The sequence below is a fragment of the Meles meles genome, chromosome 16 (genome assembly GCF_922984935.1).
Source record: "Meles meles chromosome 16, mMelMel3.1 paternal haplotype, whole genome shotgun sequence".
NCBI lineage: Eukaryota > Metazoa > Chordata > Mammalia > Carnivora > Mustelidae > Meles > Meles meles.
In genome coordinates, this window is record NC_060081.1 from 18,031,865 (window position 1) to 18,055,823 (window position 23,959).

At 38.4% G+C, this 23,959-nt stretch overlaps 1 protein-coding gene across 2 annotated transcripts in view; it reads right to left on the reverse strand.

The window, feature by feature from the left end:
* Positions 1-23,959, reverse strand: part of TMEM182 (transmembrane protein 182) — a 93,195-nt gene that overhangs the window by 35,839 nt on the left and 33,397 nt on the right. The window contains exon 1 of one of the 2 annotated variants that reach the window (XM_045980401.1): positions 2,781-3,065. The exons of the other annotated variant lie outside the window; for it this stretch is intronic. The gene's annotated coding sequence lies outside the window, so the exon portion shown is untranslated. Of the gene's footprint in view, positions 1-2,780; positions 3,066-23,959 lie in introns of those variants that run through there. 2 annotated transcript variants of the gene reach the window in all.

Sequence of the window (23,959 nt, forward strand, 5' to 3'; positions counted from 1 at the left end):
TGGCAGGGGAAATGTTAAAGAAAGAAAGTAAGAGGCAGATCACAATGGTCCATGTAAGATACAATCATTTTCCAATGGAAGATTTTTAGCCCATGTTACATGAAACTTTCCCTATAAATGATAAGAAAAATCACCAATTAACTTAAATAAAAATAGGCTGTTTGTCTACATGAAGCTTCTATCTATCAATAAGCCAACCACTGGCAGGAGATTTGCAGTCTGGTTTGTGGGGGAAAGTGTTTTCAGTGAGAAAGACAGACCAAGATAAAAAGAGAAAAACACTCCCTTTTCTTTCTTACAGAAATTTGTGTTTTCCTGTTCTGTTTCATTCTGTTTCGTTTTTCCTGAAGGAATAAAATACTATGATAAAGCCACCAAAAAAAAAATCTCATGATACTTCATGGAAACCACCCTGCCCTGTGGGGAAAATGAAATGGACAAGGAAACCTCATGGAAGAATTAGAATAAAAAAGAAATGAAGCTGAAAAACAACCAGAGGGTTTTGAAGGGTCGGGGGTGGGAGGTTGGGGGAACAGGTGGTGGGTAATAGGGAGGGCACGTATTGCATGGAGCACTGGGTGTTGTGCAAAAACAATGAATACTGTTATGCTGAAAAAATAAATTTAAATACTGGAAAAAAAAAAGAAATGAAGCAACAAAGTTTCTAGTAAGAAAATAAAGGTATTGAGATGAGGGTAATCACAAGCTGCTGGGATGAAAGGGATTTGCTGGCAAGTAGTGGCCTGTCCCTTGGAAAAATACATAGCCAGCTGAGGAGAAGGACCCGCGTCGTCTGGGCTGGGAACCACGCGTGCAGGGAGTGCTAGGACAGCCAGTGAAAATGGGAGTCGCATGGGGACAGACGAGATGGCTGGGACACGGCTGGCATCTCCAGCAGGGCAATGCCTCATTTTACTCCAGAACAAACGTTCACACATAGCTTGTTCATGAACAGACTGATCGTCGTGTTTTGTCCACTTAGCAGGAAACGTGACCTTTGGTGTTCAAAGTCGCCATTCACCAACTACCGTATATAACCCCTCCTGGGCATCTTTCACTGACTTGGCCTCTTCGAGCAGCCAGTCTGAAGGAATGTGGCAGAAATGCCTACTGGCAGCCTGGTGTTCTCACTGACCTACCAACTATTTGCTGTGTGTTCCTTAGAAGAGAGTCACTTAACCAGCCTCCCTAATTTTCTGTTTGATTCTTGATAAAAATAGACACTGGTCTCAGAAGTCACTTCCAGCTCTTCTGGTTAGAGTCCCAGCAAGTAGATAGTCAATATTTCCCTTTGATAATGAACAGACTGAACTTCCAAGTCTCTGCTTGAAAGGACCAGTTTCCCAAAACTGCCCATTTTAAGCAGAAAATCATTGAAAAGATCAAACATAGCATCCCCATAGCTACTCTATACATGATCTAGTGGGGGTTTGGTTTTATTTATTTATTTGCAGTGACAGGATCCATCTTTGGAAAACTTCCCTCTCTAGCTACTCAACATAGCAAACTGTTACAGCAAACACCCTCCATATTGCATAACAACAGCTGTTGCTCTGGAAACACTTTGCTTTCCATAAAATGTATCACTTCCCTTAAGGATACTAAGTCAAAGCTCTCTGAATGTGAAGAATAGACTTGGCCACTCACAGACCTGACATAATCAATTTGTGTACTAGGGGAGGCACTCTAAAGATCAATCTATGTTTAAATAATTACATTTAAAAGTCACTTTAATTTTACTTCCATACCCCTAAACTTGTTTGTAAAGAGTAATAAATAGTAAAAGAACACCTGACATTGACTCACCATACCAAAACTAAAAAGGGAAATGATAGGATTTACCAATTCTTCTCTAATTAACCAATGGATTTTGCTTTAAATTATATATTGAAACATAATTTTCCCTACAATGTTATCAAGAAGGTGATTGTGCAAACAAAGTCAGCTCACTGCAGAGCTTGATCTTTGGGTTGAGAAACCTGAACACTCTGCGTTTCCTTGGCTTTGAAATGGCAGCAATAAACCCTACCTCATAATGCTGTCCCCAGATCTAAGGGAGTAGACATGTATGACGTAGGTAATGTCAAGTAGGTGGGCTGCACCTACAGAGTAGGGGCTCCACTTATGCTCCCCTCAATCTATTTAACTTGTAATAAGAAATGAAGAAAGCCATTCTGTTGTGATATCAGTGATTTCTAATAAGATAAATAAAATGGGGCACCTGTTTGGCTCAGTCAGTTAAGAATCTGACTCTTGATTTCTGCTCAGGTCATGATCTCAGGATTCTGAGATCCCGCCCGGCACTGGGATCCACCCAACATGGTTCCAGCTTAAGAATCTCTCTCTTCATCTCCCTCTGCCCCTCCCACCTTTCTCTCCCTCTCCAAAATAAATAAAGTAAAATAAAATAAAATATTTCTTTTTAGACATCTGTTAATAGATTAGTAGGTTTAAATAAGCAGAAAAAAGAAATAAGGATAGAAACAAATAGCTCTGAAGACATTGTTATGGTATCCCTGAGAAATTTATGGCTCCAGCTACTAAAAAATACACTCTTTCTAATTCCTCAAGCCAGCAGTAGAATTTATCAAGCCATATTTGTGTTTATCATTCATTTATTATGATTTACAGAAAGAAGAAGGGAAAAAAAAGAAGAGTGCAAAAAATGTTTAAAGGGAAATAAGTTGTGAGTCTCCGAAAAAGAAAACCCAGCTTGGGAAATGGGAAATAAAGTTGCTGCCGGAGAATGTTCAGCCCAAGGGTCAGACGACGTGCCATACCTTACTGTGCCTCTTGGCATCACTTGACCAAACTTATCACTCTCTCCTCTGAGAAGAACTTAACCATGGAGGATCCTTGGCCTCAGTCCTTGGGCTGACCTCCTCACTCCCCAAATGGTCCCATCTTGTCCCATAGCTTTAAATATATCTCCACACGATGACTCCCAAAGATGTAATGCCTGCCCAGGCCTCCACCTTGAACGCTAGATTCTGTGATCCAGGAGCCTACAAAACATCTCCACTGTGCAGCCTCAACTTGACATGTCTAAAACCCACCAAAGCTTCCTCTTAACAACCAGCTCTGCCTCAGCTTTCTGCTTCTCTAATAATAGCAGCAGCAGCAGCCCTCCAGTTGGTAAAGACAAAAAAAGGTCACCACTGACTTTGCTCTTTCCCTCATACCCCACACCAAATCCATTAGCAAATCTGGTCAGCTGTTCTTTCCGTATATAGTCAGATACAGTGAACTTCTGCTTTCTTCAGTCACAACTGAAATCCCTGGAGATTATCTATGAAACAAACAGAGGAAGATTCTGAAAGATAAATAGAAGAGGCAGACTAGCTAGGGAGTTTGGAGCCCAAGCAATGGCACAGGGGTGAGTTCCCTGAGTTTTCTTTTTGCTTCATTCTTCTTATACTTAGTACTAGAGATTAATAACCAGAAAATGGCAACAAACAGAGGTCAATTTAGACAAAGTGCCAGCAAAGGGACAGTCCATCATGACAGAAAACATTCAGACAAACACCACAGAAGGTTTCAACCAAGTCTGAGTGAGGAGCCTAGATTCCCCTTCACTAGACTCCATGGACCACTCCAACACCCATTCTGGTGGTGTCAGGGAAGAAAGGGAGATGAGACTTTCATTGCCACCAGGTGGTACCATTCAACCCCTATCCTGTGGGTGTCCATGGAGATGGAAAAGCCAGTAACCTGGAAATGATAACAATCACAGAAAGAAGAGCCCCCAAAACAACAGTTTATCTAAAGGACAAGGTGAGGGGCTGTCTAGTAAGGCAAGGAATTTTAGGAGATATGCACTACTATGTCAATAAAACACCACAGAGTAAGACTTTGGCTCCCAACTCTACTCTCATCAGCAAGGACCAAGAATGGAGCCTAGACTTTGATCCTTGGCAGGCAATAACAAGGTGCCCCAAACACTCCCCCTTAAACACACACACACACACATAAAAGGATAAAGGATGTGTTGGAAAAAGCCAAATAAGCAATCAGAACCTTCATCTTTGCCAGGATAATGAGTTGACCAATCACAGTGACAGGAGAGATCATGTGTGGAGCCTGGACTTCCACCCCTATTAGGTGAAAATTAGACATTCCTTCCAGCTAGGGTGCTATCAGAGGAGGCTTCGTGGAGAGTCAAGACCTAAACAAACACCCAGTAGTAAAGAGAACACCCCTTGCATACTCCCCAGGTCAGTGGAAGCAATGAAAGAAGCTGTAATTATTCAAACCTACCCCTTCTGGCCAGGATGATATCAATGGAAGCATAGTGGAAAGCCAGAACTCTCACTGCTGCCCAGAAGAACCACAGCCTCTCCCCATGTTAACACATACTACGTGGGGAACATGGAATTCCACTCCCACCTGATTTTTATTGAGGCAGTACCCAGCCCTTCTCCAGCAGAAGCAGTATCAAAAAGCCAACCAAAACAGAAGATTCAGAGTTTCATAACACAATACCCCCAAATTCCAGGTTTTAACTGGAAAAAAAAAAATGACTGGCCACACTGATTAACCAGGAACATCTCAACTTCAGTAAAGATCACTCAGTAGACCCAGCAATGGCACCACTAGATATTTATCCAAAGGTTAAAGCAGTGATTTGAAATGGCACCTGTACCCCAGTGTCTATAGCAGCAAAGTCCACAACAGCCAAAATACGGAGAGAGCCCAGAGTTCCACTGACAGATGAATAGAGAAGATGTGGTGTATATATACAATGAAATATTACTCAGCCATCAAAAAAATGAAATCTTACCATTTGCAATGATGTGCATGGAACTAGAGGGTATTATGCTAAGTGAAATAAGTCAATCAGAGAAAGGCAATTATCACATGATCTCACTTACATATGGAATTTAAGAAACAGAACAGATGAACATAGGGAAAGGGAGGAAAAAAGTATAAGATGAAATCAGAGAGTGAGACAAACCATAAGAGACTCTTACCTATAGGAAACAAACTGAGGATTGCTGGAGGGGTGGTGGGTAGGGGGATGGGGTAACTGGGTGACAGGCATTAAGGAGGGCACTTGATGTAACGAGCACTGGGTGTTATATGCAACTGATGAATCACTAAACTCTACCTCTGAAACTAACAATACACTGTATGTTAAGTAATTGATTTTATATAAAATAACATTTTTTAAAAGATCACTCAGTAGATACTAATAGACAGAGTTAGTCTTAGCTAATAAATCTTTTGAATGAGCCATGATAAAATGTCCCAAAGAGAAATATGGACGTGCTGGAATTAAATTGAAGAGAAAAAAAAATCTTGGCAAAGAAATAGAAAGTATAAGGAGCCAAAAGAAAATTTTAAGAATAAAAAAATATAATAGCCAAAAATAAAAACTCAATGGATGGTTTGGAAAGTGGAATGAAGTAGAAAAATGAGATATAGTCAAAAACACTAAAGACAGATCAAAATGGATGGAATTTTAAGAAAATTCAAGTGGTCTATAGTAAGACAAGAAAAAGAAAACAGAGAAATAGAAAACAGAACAAAGAGAAAATAGACATTTAAATGGCAGGTTAAACCCTAACATATCAAAAATGGCATTAAATATAAATAGTATAAATACACGAATTAAAGGACAGCTTTGTCTTAGTGTATATGTGCCTAACAAGAGAGTGTCAAACTACTTGAGGCGGAAACTGATAAAACTAAAAAGAGAAAAGAATCCATTATTACAGCTGAAAACTTCAACTCCTCTCTGTAAGAAATGGACAGATCCAGCAGGGAGAAAATCAGTAAGGTCCTATCTGGGCTCAGCAACACCATCAATTAACTGGATATAACTGACATCTATCTACAGACCACTTCAACAAACAATGGCAGAATAACACGGTTTTCCAACTCATGCGGAACACTCACTAAGAGAGACCACATTCAGGACCATAAAGCATACTTTAATAAATTTAAAATAGAGCTCGGGGCGCCTGGGTGGCTCAGTGGTTTAAGCCGCTGCCTTCAGCTCAGGTCATGATCTCAGGGTCCTGGGATCGAGTCCCGCATCGGGCTCTCTGCTCAGCAGGGAGCCTGCTTCCCTCTCACTCTCTCTGCCTGCCTCTCTGCCTACTTGTGATCTCTCTCTGTCAAATAAATAAATTAAAAATCTTTATAAAAAAAAAATTAAAAAAAATAAAAAAAATAAAATAGAGCTCAAACAATGTGTGCTTTCAGACCACAGCAGAGTTAAATTAGAAATCAATAACAGAAAGATAACTGGAAAATCCCAAAATGTGGAGATTTAAAAACACACTTTCAAATAACACAGGGGTCAAAGAAGAAATTTCAGAAATTTCAAATATTTTCAACTAAATGAAATGAAAACACAACTTATCAAAATATGTGGAATTCAGGAAAAGCAGTGCCTAATGGGAAATTTATAGTACTAAATGCATATATTAGAAAAGAAGAAATATCTAATACCAATTACCTGAGTTTAAACCTTAAGAAACTAAAAAAAAGTTGAGTGAATTAAATCCAAGGTAATCAGAAGCAAAGAAATAATATGAATTAGAAAAATATCAGTGGGGGTGCCTGGGTGGCTCAGTGGGTTAAAGCCTCTGCCTTCGGCTCAGGTCATGATTCCGGGGTCCTGGGATCAAGCCCCAAATCAGGCTCTCTGCTCAGCAGGGAGCTTGCTTCTGTTCCTCTCTCTCTGTCTGCCTCTCTGCCTACCTGTGATCTCTGTCTGTCAAATAAATAAAATCTTTAAAAAAAAAAAAAAGAAAGAAAAAGGAAAAATATCAATGAATTTGAAAAGAGAAAATCAATACAGAAAATCAACAAAACCAAAAGATTGTCTTTGAAATGATCAACAAAATTGATAAGGCTCTAGCCAAGCTACTTAAGGGGGGGAACACAGATTACTAATATCAGAAATGAAAGAAGGAACATCACCGCATTTTTTGTATGGATTTTAAAGATTTATTTTTTTATTTGACAGAGAGAGAGAGCACAAGTAAGCAGAGCGGCAGGCAGAGGAAGAGGCAGAAGCAGGCTCTCCACTGAGCAGGGAGCCCGATGTGGGGCTGGATCCCAGGACACTGGGATCATGTCCTGAGCCGGAGGCAGCCGCTTAATTGATTGAGCCACCCAGGCACCACTTTTGCATGGATTTTAAAAGGGCAATGAAAGATAGCTAGATTTATCATGGTGAACACTTCATAATGTTGAATCACTAAGTTGTATACCTGAAATTAACACAATACTGTATGTCAAGTATATTGCAATAAAAAATCAATAAGCAGCCAAAAAGTGGGATAATAAAGAAATTCTATGAAATATTCTATGCCTACAAATTTGATAATGTTTATGAAATGGACCAATTCCTTTAAAGATGCAATCTGCCAAAACTCAAATAATAAAGCCCAATATCTATTAAAGAAATGGAATTAACAATTAATAATCTTCTTAAACAGAAAACACCAGGCCCAGATGGGTTAACTGGTGAATTCCACCAAATATTTAAGGAAAAATGCTATCAATTCTCTACAATATCTCAGAGGATAGAACAGAGATAATACCTGCAAAATCATTCTAGGAGTCCAACATTATTTTTACACCAAAATTGGACATTACAAGAAAACTAAAGACCAGTATCTCTCATGAACACAGATGCAAAAATCATCAACAAAATATTAGCTAACTGAATATAACAATGTGTATAAAGAATTATGCACCATGATGCAGTGGGATTTATCCTGGATATGTAAACCTATTAGCTAACTGAATATAACAATGTGTATAAAGAATTATGCACCATGATCCAGTGGGATTTATCCTGGATATGTAAACCTGATTCAACATTTAAAAAATCAGTTAATAAAATCCATCATATCAGCAAACTAATAAAGGAAAAAAATCACATGATCATATCAATAGATGCAGAAAAAGCATCTGACAAAATCCAATACCAATTCATGATTTAAAAAAAAAAAAAAAAGACACTCTCAAGCAACTAGGAATAGGGCACCTGGGTGGCTCAGTCAGTTAAGCATCTGCCTTCGGCTCAGCTCATGATCCCTGTGTCCTGGGATTGAGTCCCACATCTGGCTCCCTGCTCAGTAGGGATTCTGCTTCTCTCTCTGGCCCTCCTCCTGCTTGTGCTCTCTCTCTCTCTCTCTCTTTCTCTCTCAAAAATAAATAAAATCTTAAAAAAGAAACCCAAGAATAGAGGGGAAATTCCTCAAATTGATAATGCATATGTACAAAAATCCTACAGCTAATATTATATTTAATAGTGAGAAACTTGAAACTATTCCACTAATACTCAAGGATGTCCCCTCTCACCACTCCTTTCCAACATCACACTGGAAGTCCTTGCTAATGTAATCAGATGAGAAAATAAAATAAAAGGTATATAGATTGGGAAGGAAGAAAGAAAACTGTCTTTGTTCATTGGTGACATGATCATCTATATAGAAAATCTAAAATAATCTAAAAAAATACCTCAGGTACTAATAATAGCAAGGCTGTAGTAACGCTGTCACACAAAGTCAATTGATTTCTTACATACCAGCAACGAACAAATAAAATTTGAAATTAAAATCAAAATACCATTTATGTTAACACCCCTAAAATTAAACAGTTAGGTATAAATTGAACAAAATATGTACAAGATCTATATGAGGAAAACCAAAATATGCTGATGAACAAAATCAAAGGTCTAAACAAATGGAGAGATGCTCCGTGTTCATTGGTAAGAAGACTTAGCATCTCCTAAATTTAATTATAGATTCGATGTAATCCCAATAAAAATCCTAGCAGATTATTCAGTAGACATCAACAACCTGATTCTAAGGTTTATATACAGAGGTAAAAGACCCAGAGCGGCCAGAACAATATTGAAGCAGAGGAACCGGCCTGGAGAACTGACACTATTTCACTTCAGGATTGACCATGAAGCTGTAATAACCAACACAGTGTGGTACTGACAAAAGAAATGACCTATATAGATCAATGGAACATAATATATAGCCCGGAAACAAACGCATATAAACATAGTCAGCTGACCTTTGACACAGGAGCAAAGACTGTAAGACGGAGCAAGGAAAATGATCCTGGAACAACTGGACATCTGCATGCAATAAATTGAATATAGATACAGAACCTACACCCTTCAAGAAAATTAACTCAAAATGGATCATAGACCTAAAAGTAAAACGCTCAAACTATAAAACTCCCAGAAGATAATATAGGAGAAAAACCAGATGTCCTTGGGTATGGCCATGACTTTTTAGATACAATACAAAGGCACAAACCAAATAATTGATAAACTCAACATCATTAAAATTAAAAATTCTTTCACAAAAGACAATGTTAAAAGAATGAGAAGACAAGTCACAGAGTAGGAGGAAAATATTTGCAAAAGACAAATCCAATAAAAGACTGTGATTCAAAATATACAAAGAACTCCTAAAAATAAGAGGACAAAAAAATCCAATTAAAAAGTAGACAAAGGGGGGTGCCTGGGTGGCTCAGTGGATTAAGCTTCTGCCTTCGGCTCAGGTCATGATCTCAGGGTCCTGGGATCGAGCCCTGCATCGGGCTCTCTGCTCCGCAGGGAGCCTGCTTCCTCCTTTCTCTCTGCCTGCCTCTGTGCCTACTTGTGATCTCTCTCTCTGTCAAATAAATAAATAAAATCTTTAAAAAAAAAAAAAAAAGTAGACAAAGACCTGAACAGAAACAAAGATATAAAGACAGCAAATAAACTTATGAAAAGATGCAACCCATTATATGGGATCAGGGAAATGCAAATTGAAGAAACAAGATACCACTACACACCTATTAAAATGGCCAAAGTCCAGAACATTGACAAGATTAAATTCTAGAGGATTACAGCAATAAGAAATCTCAACTCTAGTGAGAATGCAAAATGGTTCAGCTACTGCGCAGAAGGGTTTAGCAGTATTTTATAAAATGAAAGAAACCCTTGCCATTCTATCCAGCAATCATCCTCCTTGTGTTCACTCAAAGGATTTGAAAAGTTGTGTCCACATAAAAACTTGCACGTGGATGACTATAGCAGCTTTATTCACAATGGCCCAATTCGGAAGCAACCGAATTGTCCCTCAATAGGTAAATGGATAAATAAAATGTGACAAAACCACTCAATGGAATATTATTCAGGGATGACAAGAAATGAGCTACCAGGCCATGAAAAGACATGGAAAAAATTTAAACACCTATTACTAAGTGAAGAAAAAACAATATGAAAAGGCAGCATGCTGTATGATTAAACACAATATGACATTCTAGAAAACATAAAACTATGAAGACCATAAAAAGATCAGTGGTTGCCGGATGTTGGGGTGGAGCGGAGGTGAACAGGCAGAGCATTGAGGATTTTTTAAAAGATTTTATTTATTTGAGACAGAGAACAAGGATGAGGGGGCAAGAGACAGAGGGAGAAGCAGGATCCCTGCTGAGCAGGCAGGCCGATGTGGGGCCTCTTCCAAGGACCCTGAGATCATGACCTGAACCAAAGACAGATATTTAACTGACTGAGCCACCCAGCTACCCCAGAACAGAGGACTTTTAGGGCAGTGAAATTATGTTATATGATAATGTAATAATGGATACAATACGTGTCATTATACATTTGTCTAAAACCATAGAATATACATCAAGAGTAAGCCCTAAAGTAAGTTATGGACTTTGGTAATTATGAGGTCTCAATGTAGTTTCATCAGTTGTAACAAGTGTACCACTCTGGTGGGGGATGTTGACAATAGGGACGGCCTGCAGGTGTTGGAACAGTGGGTATATGAAAAGTCTCTATATCCTCTCTTGATTTTGCTGTGAATCTAAAATTGCTCTAAAAATTGTCTTCAAATAGAAAAGAGATAGCTTAGCAGACTTGATTTAAAAAAATCTTCTAACCAAATGTTGTCTATAACTCACTTCAAATATAATAATTTAGAAATATTGAAAATAAAAAAGTGAAAAAATATATAGCACACAAATATCAATTCAAAGAATGAAGGAGGGGGCTATTCTTAGATAAAATAGATTTTAGAATAAAGAAAATTACTGGCAACATTAAATAATGATAAAAGGATGATTCTACCAAAAAGACAAAACAACAAAAAATGTGCATGCATCTGACAAAAAGCAGGAAAATATTGAAGCAAAAACTGATAGAAATGAAAAGAGAAGCAGATAAACCCACAATTAGAGCTGGGGACTTCTGTATCGCCTCTCACCAATTACCAGAACAGCTAGACAGGAAACCAGCCAGAATACAGAAGAACTCAACAACGCCATCAACAGATAGCCTCTAACTGACATTCAGAGCACATTCCATTCAACAACAGTACCTTTTTTCAAATGTCATGGAATACACAGAAAAATAGATCACATCCTAGGTCACAAAACAAACCTTATTAAATTTAAAAGAACTTAAATGGTATGCAGTAAGGTTTTTGATCACAAGGGAATCAAACTAAATAGATTGAAAGAAAATCTTCAAACTCTCGGAAACTAAACAATACACTTCTAAATAATCTATGAGTCAAACAATCAGTCACAGGGGAAATGAAACAACACATTGAGTTGAATGAAAATAAATATAAATATAAATAAATATAAATAAATATAAATATAATAATATAAAATAATATAAATAAATATAAATAAATATAAATATAAATCATACCAAAAGTGTGGGAAGCCAGGGTGCCTGAACAGTCTGTTGAGCACACAACTCCTGGTTTCTGCTCAGATCATGGTTTCAGAGCGGTGAGATCCAGCCCCCCAGGAGGCTCCATGCTCAGTACAGACTGTGCCTGTTTCTCTCTCCTTCTCCCTCTGTCCCTCCTCACTCTCTAAAATGAATAGATAAATCTTAAAACACACACACACACACACACACACAACTGTGTGAAACAGCAAAATCAGTGCTGAGAGTGAAACCTCTACCTGTAAATGCTTATATTAGAAAAGAGGATAAAATATCAATATTCTAATCTTTCACCTCAAGAAAGTATAAAAAGAAGAGCAAGACACATCTAAAGCAATCAGAAAGAAGGAAATAAGAAAAGGCATAGGTCAATGAAATTTAAAACAGAAAACCAATAGAAAAAAAAACACTAAAAAAGCAGCATCTTTGAAAAGTTCAGTAAAATTCACAATCTTCTAACAATACTGACAGAATAAAAATAAGACACACACTTCCAATATCAGGAATGAAAACATGGGATATCACCATAGATACTGCATTCATAAAAAATAATAAGGGAATATTTTGAATTCTATACATACAAATTTTACCACTTAGATGAAATGAACCAATTCCTAGAAAAACACAAACTGTCACAAATCACATGTTAAATACATAATCTGAATAGCCCTGTAATTATTGAGGAAATGAAATTTATAATTTTAAATTCCCTGAAAGTCAGATCTCCTGACCCAGATGATTTCACTAGTAAATTATATCAAATGTATACATTTAAAGAGAATTAGTACCAATTCTCCACAATCTCTTCCTGAATACAGAAGAAGAGAAGATACCTCCCAATTTACTTTATGAAATCATTACTATGGATACTTAACCTAGATGAGCAGTAAAAAAGGGAAAACTACAGATCACTATCCTTCATAAATACATATGCAAAAATCCTTAATAAAATATTAACATAGAATTCAGCAATGTGTAAAAAGAAATATTTATCATGAACATATGGGTTTATTCCTATGTCAACAGGCTGGCTCAGTATCTGAAAATCAAGAAATGTAATATACAATATTAATATGATAAAGAACAATAGTATTGTAACCATATCAACTGATGCAGAAAAAAAATTTAACAAAAGCCAACATCCATTTATGACAAAAATGCTCAGGAAATAAGGAGGAGAGGGGAACATCCTAGAGTTAATAAAGAACATCTGCAAAAAAAAAAAATCTTTAGCAACATCATACTGAAGGAAAAAATACGAACTTTTTCTCCTAAAGACATGAAATGAGGCAAGACTACCTGCTCTCACTGCTGTTATTCACCATAATACTGGAAGCTATAGTGCATGCAGTAAGGCAAAAAAAGGAAATAAAAAGCGTATAAACAAGCAAAGAAGAAATAAAACTGTCCCTATATGTCAATGACCTGACTCTTTATACAGAAAATCCCAAATAATGTACAAAAAATAAAAAATAAAACAAACAAAACCTCCTAAAACTACTAAGTAAATTTAGCAAGGTCTCAGAATACAATGTAAACATTAAAAAATCAATTATAATTCTATTATTAATAAACACATAGAAACCACAACTTAAAATAAAATATATTAGCAGTTGTAGTCGCTCAAAAATTGAAATACTCAGATGTAAATCTAGTAGTGCACATTCAGGATTTGTAAGCTGAAAACTATAAAATGCTGATGAAAGAAAATTAAAAAGTTCTAAATAAATGGAAAAATATATTGCATTCACCGATAGGAAGACAACGTAATACTCAACAAAATAAAATTAATTCTTCCCAAATTTATGGAGGCAATTCTATCATCCAAGAAAGAATTTTTTATAGATATAGAAAAGACTCTCCTAAATTTCATATTGAAATGCAAACAATCTAGAATAGCTAAAATAATTTTGGAAAAGAACCTAATAGGAGGAATTATTCACTCCAACTTCAAGATATAACTAAACTCATGCGGATGATGTCGCACTGGCAGACAGACGGACATATAGATCAACAGAACAGGACACATAATCCAGAAATAGTCCCACACAAGTCTAACTAATTATATTTTAACAGGTGTACAAAGGCAATTCAATGGGGGGAAAGACAGTCTTTCCAACAAATGGTGCTAAAGCAATGGAACACACATTTGAAAAATTGTAAATCATACACTTTACACAAAAGTAACTCAAACTGGATCATAAATTTAAATGTAAAACATAAAACTTAAAAACTTTTGGAAGAGAATGGGAGAAAATCTTCATAACCCGGGGCTTTGTAAACAGTCCTCAGACATGACACCAGAAGTATGATCCATAAAAGAAAAACTCCATAAATTAAACTTCATCAAAATTCGCAACTCTTACTCTGTGAAAGACCTTGTTAAGGTTATGAAAAGACAAGCTACAGATTGGGAAGAAATGTTTGGAAAACACATACTCAATAAAAGACTCATATCTAGAAAATATTAAAAAAATCTCAAAATTCACAATGATAATAAGCATTTGATTAGAAAATATGTTGATAATTATTGTGCCCACTTTGGCAGTACATATACTAGAAAATGTGCTGATAACTATTGTAAATGTTTGGAAATTTCTATAATGAAAAATTTTTAAAAACTACAGAAAGGGAAAACTGGTATTTTAAGGTACATAGCAGCCTGGACATAAGGGTTGTATTTTATTGTGCTGTGTTACAGGTATTGTCCACTTGAGAGATTTCCTTACTGGTTGTTAAATAATTTTAAAAGGACCATGCCAGATTCAGACAAATTTTTACTTCCTAATGTCTTTGTCCATTCTGACTGGTGTGTCTTTGTGTTAGCCATCTGGAATATACGAAACTTCCTCATTTGTCTGCCTGATTCCACATTTGACTTTCTCTAGTCTGTTAACAATGCAATAACTGGAGAAATTCTTTTACAACACAAATTATCTCAAAACCATCCACTAACCCCTTCTCCTCTCATTCAGAACATGAGCCAAGGTCCTTACACTGGCCCAACCTCCCCCATACCATCCACCTCCCTCACCATCTCCTCTACTCTCTATTCACTCTCTCTCTTCCTGCGCTGCTGGCTACTTTTGTGTTCTTTGCACCCATCAGGCATGTTCTAGCCTCTAGGCTTTGCATCTCATGTTCCCTCTACCTGGAACACTCTTCAGGACATCATATGGCTCACTTGCTCACCTTCTACAAGTCTCTACTCCGTATCATTTTCTCAGAGCCAAACTCCCCTCTAACCACATTACAGAGTTCTTATCACCCTCACGTCTGTCAGTCCCTTGTCTCCAGCCTCTTTCCATGTTTTGTTTTTCCAAGGCACTGTCATCTTCCAACATGCTCTAAATCGACTTATTTTATCTTGCCTTATGTGTCTCCCCTCTCCAGAATGTCAGCCCAATGCGGACAGAGATTTCCTTCTGTTTTGTGCCCTGTTGCTCCCCAGAACCTAGAACAGTGCCTGGCACATAGTATGTGCTCAATAAATATTTGTTGAATGAATTTTAATCAAAATTACTAGATAAACAGTGGCAAAGCTTGGCCAATACAGCTGGTAGTATTAACTATCTTGTACCAGGATGATGGTGATCTGCTAAGGATAATGATAACGAACACTAGTTTTGAAGTCCTTATTCTTTGCCAGAAACTCTATCAAGTACTTGATATGACCGCACACACACACACACACACACACACACACACACACACTTCAAAGAGCAGGAAGCATTTCACTGGGGAAGCTATGATGAATTCACCTGCCCTCATGAGAACTGATTTCCAGTGCTCTAAATTGGTATATTGCCATAAAAATAGTTGACATCTATTGAATACCAACAACATGACAACTACTCTGCTAAGCACTTGTATTATTATCTCTTCTCATTTTAACAACTGTGTGGGTCAATACTATACTAATCTCCCCTTGACCAACAACTACAGTGAGCTTTGTGGAGATCAAGAAGCCAGAGCCAGGAAGCCAGTGCTCCACAGTGCCAGTGCTCCAGGTAGCGAACACAGACACACTGGCTGGAAGTTCAGCTTGTAACTCCCACAGAACTCTCACCACAAAAGCCAGCCCCTGTGCTAAGTACTCTCTGTATAGCATCCACCTAGTCCTCAAAAGAGGGATCAAGGAACCACAACAGGTTAGCTAGATGACAGAGCCCCATTCTGTCAGGGCTGGCCAACTCAAAACAGGCATCCCCTCTCTGGTCACCTTATTTAATATTGAGATTGCCTCCACACACACACTATCACCTTTTATTCCCCTCCGAGTACCTGACTGACTGATTTTGTCTACCATCTGCCTCCCCCCTATAATGAAAGCTTCACAAGGGCAAGATTTAGGGCCGACACTAAAGCACCCAGAACAGTGCCCAGGATACAGTCATTCTTTGACATTTTTTTCCATTGGATTGAGTAAATCTCTGCTAAGAAAAGATCAACAGCTTGGAGCAGAAGCGGTAAAATTTAAAGGTAAGAGAGACCCACATAAGCTCTTGCTCCCTTTTTTGTCTGCATATTCTGCACGGAAGAAGGAAAGTAACCATTATTTATGTGCTTTTGAGCCATGGAGACTTGGAGGTGGGCACAGAAAGTACACATTGTGAGTATAATTCTGAAGAAGAGCCTGGGTCCTCAGAAGTATTAGCAATGGATATCTACAGTGCCCCAGTAGTTCTCGTCAGACGTGATTTTGTGCCCACCCACCCTAGAACATTTGACTACGTTAAGAGACATTTTTGAGGTGATATCTCATTGTGGTTTTGATTTGTATTTCCCTGATGCCGAGTGACGTGGAGCACTTTTTCATGTGTCTGTTGGCCATCTGGATGTCTTCTTTGCAGAAATGTCTGTTCATGTCCTCTGCCCATTTCTTGATTGGATTGTTTGTTCTTTGGGTGTTGAGTTTGCTAAGTTCCTTATAGATTTTGGATACTAGCCCTTTATCTGATATGTCGTTTGCAAATATCTTCTCCCATTCTGTCAGCAGAGGGGGAGCGGGCTATGGACATTGGGGAGGGGAGGCGAACCATAAGAGACTATGGACTCTGAAAAACAACCTGAGGGTTTTGAAGGGTCAGGGGTGGGAGGTTGGGGGAACAGGTGGTGGGTAATGGGGAGGGCACGTTTTGCATGGAGCACTGGGTGTTGTGCAAAAAGAATGAATACTGTTACGCTGAAAAAATAAATAAAAAAAAAACAAGAAACAAACAAACAAACAAACAAACAAAAAAAAGACATTTTTGACTGGCACAGCTGAGGGGCGCTACTGGCATCTAGTGGGTAGAGGCCGGGGCATCACTAAACATCCTCCAATGCACGGGATAGTTCCACAACAGAGAATTATCTGGCCCAGAATGTCAATACTACTAAGGCTGAGATAGCCTGGCACCAAGAATTTCTCTATGACTGGAGGAGATTTCTATTTCTGAGTGTGGCTGACGTTTTAATAGATATCACCAGAAGACTCCGTAGAGGCTGGAGCCTGTCCCCCATGAAGGGAAGCCAAGCCATATGCACAGTCTTGTTTACAGAAGGTAATCTCCCCCATGAGTTCAGGGATGTTATATAAGCTGTCAATCAATCCTTAGATGTACATGAATCAATTGCAGGGAACACAAAATAACAACCTCTGAAAGAGTGATTTTTAATTTCAGCTTTGACATTGGGCCCTGGAACTGGAAAGCCAACTAACTGTATCCTCATGAGCTGCAGCTGTGGAAGGCTGAGTGAGCTGCCCTGTGGGTGCCTCCAGCCTGAATGCAGGGGAGCCTTCCCTGGGTCACAGATAAAAAGTCAGCCAGAAATCGGGAACTGCGGGCATCCTGTAATATCCCACGGTTTCTGTGGCCATGGCTGTGTAATCCCAAATGTCTGAATGAACAGTAGGACATGGAGTAGATGTTAAGGTATCTCTCAATATCTAGGTACTTGACATTTATGATAAAAAAACAAACAAAGCTGTAATTTCCATCATATTTTGCAGTATAGTTTTTTTTCCCTATATAACTAAAGCAGAACAGAAGGAAGTTCGGTAAATTTAAGACAATGTCCAGATTTACCATATTTGAACATGAGAAAATTAGGAAATAAGACCCAGCTACACCAGCATTATTGATCAGGAAGCTGGAGGTCATCCCAATGAAATTAGATACCTAGGACATGCTGATATATCTTCCTAGTTATTTAAGTATTTTCATTAACTTTAGACTCAAATCTTTTTTTTTCAATTTATTTATTTTTTTTCAGCATAACAGTATTCATTGTTTTTGCACAACACCCAGTGCTCCATGCAGTACATGCCCTCCCTATTACCCACCACCTGGTTCCCCCAACCTCCCACCCCCGCCCCTTCAAAACCCTCAGGTTTAGACTCAAATCTTAATTCATTTCTGTGCTGTTTAAAATTGTCAAATATAAGGGTATTTATGTTTGATTTTGCCTGGTATAAGGCAAATTGTGTGTGATTTTTTAAAAAATTTTGTTTATTTATTTGACAAAGAGAGAGAGAGATCACAAGTAGGCAGAGAAGGAGGCAGAGAGAGAGGGGGAAGCAGGCTCCCTGCTGAGCAGAGAGCCTGATGCAGGATTTGATCCAAGGACCCTGGGATCATGACCTGAACCGAAGGCAGAGGTTTAACCCACTGAGCCACCCAGGTGCCCTGTGTAAATCCTATGCCCTTGTGGACTCCAAGTCCAAGTCCAAGTCCAAGCTGCTGGCTAATCACAAAGGTCTCAACTTCCTTGCTGCCCATTCCTTAAACATTCTGTTTGAGGGCTCACACTCCCATCATTCTGATGCTCTGCCCCCTTTATGAGCATCTCTGCTTTCTGAGCTCTCCTCTTGGAAACGGAGAAGGAGGAGGAAACCTGAGGTAGGGCTATTGTCAGGTGACAGAACGTGCAGGAAAATGGAATAGTTTCCTGGGGGAGGAAGGGCACCACCAGGAAGAAGGGCAGGGCCTTAAGGTTTGATCCAAGAGAACAGGAAGTAAGCAGGAGTGAGATACAAAGCAGCAGGCCTATAAGTCTCAGGCCAAACCAGCAGAGCAGGTGGGATTAGGTTTAGAAAGAGACGCCTCTGTAGCTGAGTCTTCAGTGTAGACAGCTATCAGCTATGAAAACTCTTGCATTATCCCATCTTATCCAATTCCTTCATGCCCCTCTGCATTCATCACTGAGGGCTACCAACTCCTTCCGAAGAATCTCTCCACCACCGAACCCTGTGGCAGGGCTGAAAGCCTGCTCGTCAGCTGGGTTCTCAAGGCTTCTTTTTCTTTGTCCTTTGTGGGTGGTTCTATGCTTCTTTCTTTCTCCCCCTAAGTATAATTGAAATTTTACCATCTCTTTTTCTATGACTTTTTTCTTAAAGATTATACCTTATATCAAAAACTACCTCTGTGGGTATTATGCTGAGCGAAATAAGTCAATCGGAGAAAGACAACTATCATAGGATCCCCCTGATATGAGGAAGTTGAGAGGTAAAGTGGGGGACTTGGGGGGTAGGAAAAGAATAAATGAAACAAGATGGGATCGGGAGGGAGACAAACTATAGGAGACTCTTAATGTCACAAAACAAACTGAGGGTTGCGGGGGGGGCGGGGGGAGGTGGGTAGGGAGAGGCTGGTGGAGGGTTATGGACATTGGGGAGGGTATGGGATATGGTGATTGCTGTGAAGTGTGTAAACCTGGCGATTCACAGACCTGTACCCCTGGGGCTAATAATACATTATATGTTTATAAAAAAATTTAAAAATTAAAAAAAAAACCTCTGTAATTCCTCATCAGTATCTGCTGTTCTAATTAAGGTCTCTCAGGGAATTCCGTTCTACACAGCAAGCTATGTGCTGAATTATTTTGCAATGGTGTTTTACCATCAAACCAACTTTAAAATGCTGAAATCCAGACTAAATCCCCATCTTCCACTTTCAAATGTGACCCCCTCCTCCTACTGCTCATATTTCTGCCTCCTTACCAAATGTTCTTAGCTGAAGTCTGCACAGTTCAGTGCTTGTTGGCAAGCAGAGAGGTACCACGGCATGACACAACGACAAAGAAAACCTATCCCTACCTTCTGATTCACCATTCACACTTCTGTAAATATAATCCAAGGAATTAATACAAATTATGACATGGTACAGGCGTAAATGTATTTTTATTTCAAGTGGTTTTTAGCTGTTTTTTTTTATTACATTAGTTTTAATGTGGAAGTAGCAACTAACATATTTAAAATTTTAAAAATCATTAGGTAAAAATGTGGAGAAATGCTTGCTAACTTAGAAAATAGACATGTTTATAACAATTAAAACTATGTAAAATATGCATATAAGAGGATTGGCAAGAAATACTCTAAAATAGTATTTATCAATGGGACGGAGGTGACTATCTTACCCTTTATTGCACATTGTTTAAATTGTTTAAATGTTTATGCCTTTCTTCATCATCCTAGATTCCTCCAGCTTTGTTTTGTTTAGTTACCTAGTTTTACACATTAACTTTTTTTTTAATTTCTAAAAATATTTTATTTATTTATTTGACAAAGAGAAAAAGTACAAGCAGGGAGAGCAGCAGGCAGGGGGAGAAGGAGAAGCTGAGCAGAGAGCCCTCAGTGGGGCTCCATCCTAGGACCCGAGATCATGATCTGAGCCTAAAGAAAACACTTAACCCAGGCATCCCTACACATTAACTCTTTAAATAAACCTATATCCATTATTCCCTTTTTATCCTTGCTGCCCCGCCCTCATTGGCCCTGAGGACATGTTGGCGCTTTAAGGGATCAGCACTTGCTCCTAGCCCTTCTCCCTTCTCCTCCTCTGACTAGAGAGCGGGCAACTCTAGGTCCCAGCCTACCAAAGCCACGTGACACTGCCCTGATGACTACAGCATTGGCAGGAATCTGCTGGAGAATGCTAGGGACAGGCTGCTCTTCTGAAGGTGGAAGAGCATGGCGCCAACTGTGCATTTTTTAGCTTGTTAGTTTCCTGTCACTTACAACCTAACATAGGGCTGACCAATAACTTGCCTACCTGCCTCCTTCCTGTTCTAGTCTTCTATAATCTGCTTTGCCTTACAATTTTGTGTAAGGGTGAAGAAAGAGAAGACCGGAAAAGAATACGAAATAAATAAACATTGACAATAAATGCAAAGGACAGCTGACATGTGAAAGCTGTGTGGAAGACCGAAAAATTATTTTAAAAAGTATGAAAAACAATTTAAGAGTAATCTAAGTCCACTTAGTAAAGGCTTGAAAAATTCCTATACACACCAACAGTTCCTTAGGGCACCAGGATGAATACCACAGTATAGGGTAGCAACGAGGCTCTCCCAAAGTTTTCATTTAGCATTCAGTCTCTAGTAGGTACACCAGTGAGCCAAACACACAAGATGTCACTGCCATGGAGCTTAGAGTTGAACTGGGAAGCAAACACATGAACAAAATAATTACACAAGCAAACGAAATCTGCACTATGGATAGTCAAATTTAAGTATGGCTCGGTCAGTAGAGCATGCAACTCCTCATCTCAGATTTGTGAGTTCTAGACCCACACTGAGCATGTAGCCCACCTCCCCCAAAAAAAAGAAAAAAAAAAAAAAAACTGACCTATGCACTAGGTTAGAGGATGAGCCTGCTTGTTAGAGAAACAAAGGGAGGAGGGGCAGGGAAGAAAGGAAGAGCTTTTGGAGAGGAGAGACACTACATCCAAAGCCCCCGCAGCATGAGGGCAAACATTGATTCTGAGAAACACAAGGAAGGTCATGGTGTGTGTGTTTGTTCCAACTCACCAAGAAAAGGAAAAATTACTTTCATATATTCTGCTTAAGAAGAAAACCAAGGAGCTTTTGCACTAAGTCATTCCATAGAGATACATAAGCCTTTACTAAGTACCATGTGCTATACTAGGTTCTGGGATATAAATATGAGTAGGATACATTCTGTGCCTTTAGGGAGTTCCAACAAATAGTAAAGAAACTAAAGTAAACAATTGCAGTTGCTTATAATGAGCACTTTGATGTAGGTGTGGCCAAAGGCTGTGGGGACAACAACAAAATGATTAATTCATTCAGAGGCTCAATTACCTAGAAAATTAATCCATGTTCTGTACATCATTACCAAATGATACTGAATAAAAGAAATATGACTGAGTCTGATCATGAAGTGAACCACAAAATCTAAATTCTGACAGATATCAAAGGGTAGTGGAATTGTTTAAAAGACTTTGAAGTACACAACCCTACTTTAACAAACTCTCTAGCCTGGGGCAACCATTCAAATAACCAGATTTGCGCATAAAGAAATTTTAGGATATCTGTTTGAGGCAAAGATAAAAAAAGGAAACACTGAATTAGACGTCATCAGGATCAGATAGAAAAGTAGAAAAGGGCAACATGACGTTAAAATTCTTATTTTGTTCAGATCCAATGAAAAGACTTGTACTTAAGAAGGTTTAACGGCAAACATTAAAATCTGCCTTTTCATTCACTTAGTTTATATGATTATCAATAAACGAAATCCAGAGACTTGGGCCTTTGCATTAGTTCTGCCAATAATCAGCTGTGTGAAAACAGAATCACGTGGTTTCTCTGAATCTCAGTCTCCATATTATGAAATGGAATAATTTCATCATTTGCATCTGATGTTTGCAAAACAGTCTTCCAGAAGAATTAGATACCACTCTTTTATTTTCACTGATTTCAATACTGGCTAACGACAAGTACAAAAAATTTTAGGAGAATACAGAGCCATTTTACCAATTATTTGCCGGGCTGGAAAGCACAGATTTTACAAATAATACTTTGAATTTAGCCAAGATAAATTAGCAAATGTATAATGCCTGATTGTTATAAGACTGCATGGAGCCAAAGAGTGGCTATGGAGTCTAGTAAAAGCTAGATGGCCTCACTAACTAGAAACATGCACATTCAATCAGGTAAAACCCTTCTAATGATATCTATGGCCCTTCTCTTGGATAAAGGAAATCATAAGAAAAAATCACCCAAATATAATGTCAGATATCATTGTACATTATTATGAAGGTAAATGAAATATGTGTATGCTATTTCTATTGTAGGACATACTTTTTCCCATCTCAGTCATTTTTGCTAAAGTGTTTGATGAAGTTGCTTAAAGTGAATAGGGAGTTACAATATATGAGTCAAAGAGGAATCTGCTAATGTAAAACAAAACAAAAACAAAAATTGGAATATGGTTTTGTCATCAGATCCAAAAAATGACACAGTAATTATATGCAGTGCTACACAATAATTCTAAGCATAATTGCAGTATAATTTTTGTGACATGCACTTTCTATCCATCTCCATCATAATTATTATGTTTAGATCATGTCACCTTGTTTTTAAAGTTCTCTTCTATGTCCTTAAGGTGCAGGCTTTTCGAATATGTAGAGTCATTTTAAAATACATGTACTCCACAATATCTATCTCATCACAGGACCTGAACATATGAGTATCAACAAAAATCCTAATATTTATGCAAATACCTAATGTTGTGAAAAGTCAACCCTGTACCACTTCTTAATCCATTTTACAAAAATAAGAATGTCAGAGAAATATTTTTTACAAAATAAATTTATTTTTTAATATTTTATTTATTTGACAGGCAGAGATCACAACTAGGCAGAGAGGCAGGCAGAGAGAGAGAGAGAAGGAAGCAGACTCCCTGCAGAGCAGAGAGCCCGATGCGGGGCTCGATCCTAGGACCCTGGGATCAGGACCTGAGCCGAAGGCAGAGGCTTTAACCCACTGAGCCACACATGCACCCCCAAAATAAATTTTACAAAATGTAAATATAGGGAAATACATTTTACAAAAATAAGAATGTCAGGGAAATACTATTTTGCAACTTTTTGTAATACAAAATGGTTTCTCCTACTCTTTGCTATGCCATGTCTTCTCTTATCAATGAGAAGGTCCATGTCACACAGGATGCAAAGGGCTTTGACAAATGGGAACTGCCTTGTGCCGTTTTCAATGGGAAAGAGCATCCACACTGCGTGCTCTCAAGGCCAACAGCCACAGGCATTTTAAGCACAAGCAACTTTGATGGGTAGGCGTGGCGTGTGTCAGGGCACCTCTTTTCCTATCCAGACCCACAGCCACCACATAAAATGTCATGTTGATCACGTGATCTAAGCAGATGGTATATCCTTTGAAGAACTTAAAACTATAAGGTATAGAAATACATATTTTTGTAGAGAAATTTAAAAGATGATCTACGCC